Raw genomic sequence first — 8828 nt, 5'->3', positions numbered from 1 at the left:
AAATTTTTTTCTCTCAAAATGATATTAGAGCATAATTATTCCTAATTGTACCAGTGAGTTACAAGATAGTCCTAATATCCAGTCCATCATTTTGTTGACTAACCAGAACCTCTTTCATCTCTCCTGAACCTGGCTTTTTTTTTTCTTGGCTTTAGAATGAATGTCAGCTGAAAACCATCCACTCAGATCTTTTCTCTCAAAGTAAATAGCCAGGATTGGCTATGAGACTATAGGTCTTCAACCCCATCAGAAATCTAGAATGACTGAGTTAACTGAAATTATGGGAAGCACTAAGCATGGCTTCTAAAACTTAGCCAATTTATAGAGACCGCTGAACACCTGGAAAGCTCCTATACTACTGAACGTTGGAGCATCAAATCTTCAGCCTTCTGGCCGAGAGTCATCTGACAGACCTTAGTGATGCAGGATTATTAAGGGCTGATTACCCTGTCTAGGCAGATATAATCAGTCAACTATTCTGCAAGTGTGTCCTTTTCTGGACAGTAATTTGTCTGTAGATGGAAAGAGGCAATTCTTGCCTAGTGGTTGTCACCACACAACTGGAGTAACTCCAAAGAAGCTCAATTTCTTCTTAGAATCCACGACAGGAAACTGACAGGAGCAGACAGGTCTCTGAACAAAATGAACATTAATATATAAATATTTGTAATGTCAATTCTATGGACTTCTGACGTTTTGGAAACCAACTATCCATGTAAGGTAACCTGGACTGTTGTCTGTTAACTCCTCTCAGCTATTTCTAAATAAAATATGGAAAACACCCTAACAATAAACTAAAAGCCCTGAATTTGCTATAGTCCCTTAACTCATAGGCTAACCGTCCCAAATCAGTTAAAAAAGTTAAAGAAGGACTGGGTCTAAGCCTTGTATTCCTAAATGTGTTATACAGGCACAATGCCCTGACAGTATCAATATTCATCTCACTTTTATATCAATAAGATGCTCATACCAATGAAAACCTTAAATTTAAGATCAAAGTAAATTTTGTACCATTTAAGAAATTAAAACTTTATCTTGATATTAATTATACAGATTTCTACCAATAGGTTATGGCTATGCAATAAGTCCTAGCTAATCCTCCCTGTTCAAACAAAACCACTACTTTTCCCTAGAAAGACAGACCAATATTAACCACCTTAGTCTCCTAGCCCAGGGAATAGGGGTGCTGACTCTTCTTTAACTTCTTCAAGCTGATTATAGGCATTGAGATATTAGAAGAGGGGTGGGGGTAAGAGTAAATTGATAAGCCTCTGAGGCTGTGTCTTCACTGCACACAGATGGAATTCCAGGACATCGGATGTTTGGGCAGGTCTGCTCAGTATGCTTGATGAGTAGATATACCAAGGCTGTGTATTCTGCAATATACAATTCTCAGAACAAGTTTTAGTATCAAGAAAAAAAATTATTTCCTAGAGGGCTGACATTTTTTTAGAGATGTTGGTTCTAACAACTTTTCTTTTTTTTTCCCTTTTTAAAATTGGTTGTAATTTTTACATTTCAAATTTTATCCCCTTATCCCATTCCCCACACCACCCAGGAACCATTTATCCCATCCCCACTCCTTGTGCTTCTATGAGGGTGTGATTTTCCAGTTTCTATGATGCTGTTTCCATTAACATAAATTGCCTCCTAAATTTCTCAATCCTTCCCTTTGTGTTATTAACTCTCCTATTTTTCTTTTTTCTTTCTTTCTTCTTTTTCTCTTTTTTTCTCCTTTTTCCCCTTTTTTTTTTCTTTTTTTTTTTAAAAAAAATTGGGTATTATATTTACCTTTCAGATTTTATCCCTACTCCACTTCCTCCCACCACCCAGAAACTTCCTATCCCATCCACCCTCCTCATGCTACTATGAGGCAGTGCCCACATCTACCCCTACCACTATCCCCTCCCCATCCTCACATCCCCTGCCACTCTGTATTCGTTTTTTATGGGACCAAGAAACTCCTCTCCCACCTATGCCAGACAAGGCCATCCTACCCTACATATACTGCTGGAGTCATGGGTCCCTTGCTATGTGCTCCCAGGATGGTGGTTTAGACCCTGGGGGGCTCTGGTTGTTTGGTATTGTTGCTTTCCTTTTGGGATCACAAACCCTTTCTGCTCTTTCAGTCTTCTCTCTAAGTTCTCCATTGGGAATCCCTTGATCATATCAGTGGCTAGCTGTGAGCATTGTCCTCTGAATGTGTTAGTCTTTGGCAGACCTCTAAGTAGATAGCTATATCATATTCTTTACAGCATGCACTTCCAGCCATCCACATCAGTGTCTAGCTTAGGTGACTGTACATGGGATGAATACCCAGGTGGAATGGTCTCCTGATGGCCCCTCCTTCAGTTTCTGTCCCATGTTTTGTTTCCATATTTGCTCCCTTGAGTATTTTTGTTACTCATTCTAAGTAGAACTTAAGCATCCCCTCTTGGTCTTCCTTCTTCATGAGCTTCATGTGGTCTGCAGGTTGAGTCTTTGCTATTCCAAGCTTTTGGGGTAACATCTGCTTAACAGTGAGTAAATACCATGTGTGTTCTTTTGTGATTGGGTTAACTCACTCAGAATGATAATTTCTAGATCCATCCATTTACCTAAAAATTTCTCGAATTCATTATTTTTAATAGATGAGAAATACTCCATTGTGTAGATGTACCACATTTTTTTGTATCCATTCCCCTGTTGAGGGACATCTTGGTTCTTTCCAGCTTCTGGCTATTATAAATAAGGCTGCTATGAACATAATGGAGCATATGTCCTTATTATATGTTGGAGCATCTTCTGGGTATATGCCCAGGAATGGTATAGCTGGATCCTCAGGTGATGCTATGTCCAGTTTTCTGAGGAAATGCCAGACTGATTTTCAAAGTGGTTGTACCAGCTTGCAATCACACAAACAATGGAGGAGTGTCTCTCTTTCTCCACATCTTTGCCAGCATTTACTATCACCTGAGTTTTTGATCTTAGCCATTCTGACTGGTGTGAGGTAGAATCTTAGGGTTGTTTTGATTTGCATTTCTCTGATGACTAAAGATGTTGACCATTTATTAAGGTGTTTCTCAGCCATTATAGTTTCCTCTGTTGAGAACTCTGTGTTTAGCTCTGTACCCCATTTTTCAATAGGGTTATATGGTTGTCTGGAGTCTAATTTCTTGAGTTCTTTGTATATCTTGGATATTAGCCCTCTATCGGATGTAGGATTGGTTAAGATCTTTTCCCAATCTGTTGGTTGCCGTTTTATCTTATTGACAATGTCCTTTGCCTTACAGAAGCTTTGTAATTTTATGAGGTCCCATTTGTCAATTCTTGATCTTAGAGCATAAGCCATTAGTGTTCTGTTCAGGAAGTTTTCCCCTGTGCCTAGGTATTTGAGGGTCTTCCCTACCTTCTCTTCTATTAGTTTCAGTGTATCTGGTTTTAAGTGAAGGTCTTTTATCCACTTGGATTTGAACTTTGTACAAGGAGATAAGAATGGATTGATTTGCATCCTTCTACATGCAGATCTCCAGTTGAACCAGCACCATTTGCTGAAAATGCTGTCCTTTTTCCACTGGATGGTTTTAGCTCCTTTGACAAAGATCAAGTGACCATAGGTATATGGGCTCATTTCTGCATCTTTAATTCTATTCCGTCGATCTTTCTGCCTGTCTCTGTACCAATACCATGCAGTTTTTATTACTATTGCCCTGTAATATAGTTTGAGGTCAGGGATGGTGATTCCCCCAGAAGTTCTTTTGTTGTTGAGAATAGTTCTCACAATCCTGGGTTTTTTGTTGTTCCAAATAAATTTGCAAATTGCTCTTTCTATCTCATGAAGAATTTGAAATTTTGATGGATATTGCATTGAATTTGTAGATTGCTTTTGGCAAGATGGCCATTTTTACTAAATTAATCCTACCAATCCAGGAACATGGGAGATCTTTCCATCTTCTGAGATCTTCTTCGATTTCTTTCTTCAGAGACTTGAAGTTCTTGTCATACAGATCTTTCACTTGCTTGGTTAGATTCACTCCAAGATATTTTATTTTATTTGTGGCTATTGTGAAGGGTGTCATTTCCCTAGTTTCTTTCTCAGCCTGTTTATCCTTTGAATAGAGGAAGGCTACTGATTTGTTTGAGTTGATTTTATATCCAGCCACTTTGCTAAAGTTGTTTATCAGATTTAGGAGTTCTCTGGTGGAAGTTTTAGGGTCACTTAAGTATACTATCATATCATCTGCAAATAGTGAAATTTTGACTTCTTCCTTTCCTATTTGTATCCCTTTGACTTCCTTTTGTTGTCTAATTGCTCTAGCTAAGACTTCCAGTACTATATTGAATAGGTAAGGTGAGAGTGGGCAGCCTTGCCTAGTCCCTGATCTTAGTGGGATTGCTTCCAGTTTCTCTCCATTTAGTTTGATGTTGGCTACTGGCTTGCTGTATATTGCTTTTATTTTGTTTAGATATGGGCCTTGAATTCCTGATCTTTCCAAGACTTTTAACATAAAGGGATGTTGAATTTTGTCAAATGCTTTCTCAGCTTCTAGTGAGATGACCATGTGGTTTTTCTCTTTGAGTTTATTTATGTAGTGGATTACATTGATGGATTTCCGAATATTGAACCATCCCTGCATTCCTGGGATAAAGCCTACTTGATCATGATGGATGATTGCTTTGATGTGTTCTTGGATTCTGTTTGGGAGAATTTTGTTGAGTATTTTTGCATCAATATTCATAAGAGAGATTGGTCTGTAGTTCTCTTTCTTTGTTGGGTCTTTGTGAGGATTAGGTATAAGCGTAATTGTAGCTTCATAGAACGAATTGGGTATTGTTCCTTCTGTTTCTATTCTATGGAATAGTTTGAAGAGAATTGGTATTAGGTCTTCCTGGAAGGTCTGATAGAATTCTGCACTAAAACCATCTGGCCCCGGACTTTTTTTGGTGGGTAGATTTTTAATGACTGCTTCTATTTCTTTTGGGATTATGCAACTGTTTAGATGGCTTATCTGCTCCTCTTTTAACTTTGGTGCCTGGTATCTATCTAGAAAATTGTCCATTTCATCCATATTATCCAATTTTTTTGTGTATAGGCCTTTGTAGTAGGATCTGACAACTTCTTAAATTTCCTCTGTTTCTGTTGTTATGTCTCCCTTTTCAGTTCTGATTTTATTAATTTGAATACTGACTGTGTGCCCTTTTGTTAGTCTGGCTAAGGGTTTATCTATCTTGTTGATTTTCTCAAAGAACCAGCTCCTGGTTTTGTTGATATTTTGTATAGTTCTTTTTGTTTCAACTTGGTTGATTTCATCCCTGAGTTTGATTATTTCCTGCCATCTACTCCTCTTGGGTATACTAGCTTCTTTTTGTTCTAATGCTTTCAGGTGTGCTGTCAAGTTATTAATGTATGCTCTTTCCATTTTCTTTTTGTGGACACTTAGAGCTATGATTTTTCATCTTAGTACTGCTTTCATTGAGTCCCACAAATTTTGATATGATGTGTCCTCATTTTCATTTAAATCTAAAAAGTCTTTAATTTCTTTATTTCTTCCTTGACTAAGTTATCATTGAGTAGAGCATTGTTCAGTTTCCACATGTATGTAGGCTTTCCATTGTTTTTGTTCATGCCAAAGACGAGTATTAGTCCATGGTGGTCTGATAGGGTACAAGGGATTATTTCAATCTTTTGTATCTGTTGAGGCCTGTTTTGTGACCAATTATATGTTCTATTTTGGAGAAGGTGCCATAAGGTGCTGAGAAAAAGGTATATTCTTTTGTTTTAGGATGAAATGTTCTCTAGATGTCAGTTAAGTCCAATTGGTTTATAATGTCTGTTAGTTTCATTTTGTCTCAGTTTAGTTTCTGTTTCCATGATCTGTCCATAGCTGAGAGTGGGGTGTTGAAATCTCCCACTATTATTGTGTGAGGTGCAATGTATGCTTTGAGCTTTAGTAAAGTTTCTTTTATGTATGTGGGTGCCCTTGCATTTGGAGCATAGATGTTCAGAATTGCAAGTTCCTTTTGCTACATTTTTCCTTTGATGAATATGAATATCCTTCTTTATCTTTTTTATTACTTTTGATTGAAAAACAATTTTATTTGATATTAGAATCACTACTCCAGCTTGTTTCTTGGGGCCATTTGCTTGGAAGATTGTTTTCCAACCTTTTACTCTGAGGTAGTGTCTGTCTTTGTCACAAAGGTGCGTTTCCTGTATGCAGCAAAATGTTGGGTCCTGTTTATGTATACAATCTTATAGTCTATGTCTTTTTATTGGAGAATTGAGTCCATTGATATTAAGAGATATTAAGGAAAAATGAATGTTGTTTCCTGTTATTTTTGTTATTGGCAGTGGTGTTATGTTTCTATAGCTACCTTCCTTTAGGGTTGTTGGAAGATTACTTTCTTGCTTTTTCTAGGTTGTAGTTTCCCTCCTTGTGTTGGGGTTTTCCACCAATTATCTTTTAAAGTGCTGGATTTGTTGCAAGATATTGTGTGAATTTGGATTTGTCATAAAATATTTTGGTTTCTCCATCAATATTGATTGAGAGTTTTGCTGGGTATAGTAGTCTGGGCTGGCATTTGTGTTCTCTTAGGGCATGTAAGATATCAGTCTAGGATCTTCTGGCTTTTACAGTCTCTGGTGAGAAATCTGGTGTAATTCTTTTTTTTTTTTTTTTTTTTCCATGCCTCTCTTCCTTTATTGAGGCCTAGAACCCAAATCCTGCAAGCTGGGCTCCAGGCCCAGGCCTTCCTCAGGGCCCACAGAGCCCACAAAGCCCAGGGTACACAGAAGGGAACCCCCTACACATGAGGGGTGCCCCAACCTGCTGCCCCACCTGGCACACAGGTCAGAAGCCCCTTTGGGGCTGGCATCAGGTTTAACTTAATCCTTCTTGCTCCCGTGCTGCTGGCTGTGGAACTTCTGGTGCACCACTCGGAGGGTGGTGAAGAAATTGCCAAGGAAGAGGAGGAGGAAGGGGAGGCCGCACATGAGCACCTGCCACTCCTTGCACTCAGGGTCCCGGGCCAAGCTAAACAATGTCAGCGCATTAAAGAGCTGCCAGAAATGTCCGAAGAAGAGAAACGGAAGCAGGAAGGTGAGGCCTCTCCACATCCAAGACTGAAAGCCCTCTACAGTGAGATCCATAGTGTGCCGCTCGCCCAGGGCTCGCAGGCGGTACAGGCACCCGCTCTGATAATAATACTGCAGAAACTGCACAAAGCTCTGGTACATGGAGAAAGACAGGAACTGGTTCCGGAACTTCTGGTACATGAGTCCATCTGGCCAGGTCAGCATGACTCCTGACAGAAATGTAGACACATAATGATGGAAAACCCACCAGCCTTTGATCCTGGAACCATTATTGATGAGGGTGCTCTCCCGGATGGTTAGCGTGCAGTAATACCAAACCAGCAGGAAGTTGAAGGCGGCGTCTGTCACCCTGGAGTTGAGCAGGAAGCGGCAGGTGAAGGAGATGACGATGAGGATGATGGTGAGGTAGAGCTTGAATTTCTCATACTCGTCTTTGTAAGCGAACTTAGCCTGCTTGCTCAAAAGTGTCACGTTGACATTCCCCAGAACCAGACTCAGGTACAACCCGTTCTTCTTCGGCAGATAGGCTTCCATGTCGAAGAAGAGGCCTTGGCGCTCTTTCATCTGGTTTTCCAGCTCCTGTGCGGCCACCATGGACTCGGATGGGAGAGAGGATCTGCATTTTTTCAGCACCAAAGCTAGCTCCTGAAGCCGCTTCTTCTGGCGTGTGATGGAGTTTGTGCAGTTGTCCTGGAGTTTGGTCAACTCCTCTAGCTTGAGGCGGTACAGGCGATGTGTTTCCTGGGTACCTTGGAAGTCCTGCTGCAAATCCTCCCAGTTGCGCAGGCAGTCGCCCAGCGGATCCGGGGGCGGGGACTGCATGTCTTTGTCCACGCCACGGGCCGCGGGGAGCCGCGAGTGGGGAGGACGAAGCTGCAACCCCGGCCGGCCGGCCGGAGGAGCCTCCGCCACCGCCCCAGTCCGCTTCCAGGCTCTCGCCGCCGCGACGCTGGTGTAATTCTTATAGGTCTGCTTTTATATGTTACTTTGCCTTTTTCCCTTACTGCTTTTAGTATCTTCTCTTTGTTTTATATATTTGATGTTTTGATTATTATGTGACAGGAGGTTTTTTTTTTTTTGGTCCAGTCTATTTGGGGTTCTGTAGGCTTCTTGTATATTTAAGGACATCTCTTTCTTTAGGTTAGGAAAGTTTTTTGTCTGTAATTTTGTTGAAGATATTTACTGGCCCTTTAAGTTGGGAGTCTTCACCTTCATCTATACCTATAATCCTTAGGTTTGGTCTTCTCATTGTGTCCTGGATTTCCTCCATGTTTCGTGTTAGTAGCTTTTTGCATTTCACATTTTCTTTGGCCATTGTGTCTATGTTTTCCATGGTATCTTCTGCACATGAAATTCTCTCTTCTATCTCTTGTATTCTGTTGGTGATGTTTGTGTCTATGACTCCTGATCTTTTTCTTAGGTTTTCTATCTCCAGGGTAGTCTCCCTTTGAGATTTGTTTATTGTATCTACTTCAATTTTTAGGTCCTGGATGGTTTTGTTTAATTCCTTCACCTGTTTGAATTTCATGGCCTCTTTTTTACATGAATTATTATTACATGCATATGTATAAACACACATATGTTCTTATATATAACCTGCACAGTCTGTATATTTTTACTTGGATACATATGATTTTACTTGCATGTATATGTTTTCAGGACTAAAACATATACTGGCTAACCAATTGCTGTCCTCTTCCCTAGGGAAGAATTTTTTTCCCACCCTCCATATTTCTTTGTTGGCTAAATTTAT

At 40.0% G+C, this 8828-nt stretch overlaps 1 pseudogene; it reads right to left on the bottom strand.

Annotated features, from left to right (window-relative positions):
* Nucleotides 1-6668: 6668 nt before the first annotated feature.
* Nucleotides 6669-7987, bottom strand: LOC117707172 (transmembrane protein 120A pseudogene; annotated as a pseudogene).
* Between the last annotated feature and the right edge of the window lie 841 nt (nucleotides 7988-8828).

The sequence above is a fragment of the Arvicanthis niloticus genome, chromosome 4 (genome assembly GCF_011762505.2).
Source record: "Arvicanthis niloticus isolate mArvNil1 chromosome 4, mArvNil1.pat.X, whole genome shotgun sequence".
NCBI lineage: Eukaryota > Metazoa > Chordata > Mammalia > Rodentia > Muridae > Arvicanthis > Arvicanthis niloticus.
Note: the sequence above shows the minus strand (reverse complement) of the source record. Positions and strands in the feature narration are given on the sequence as shown.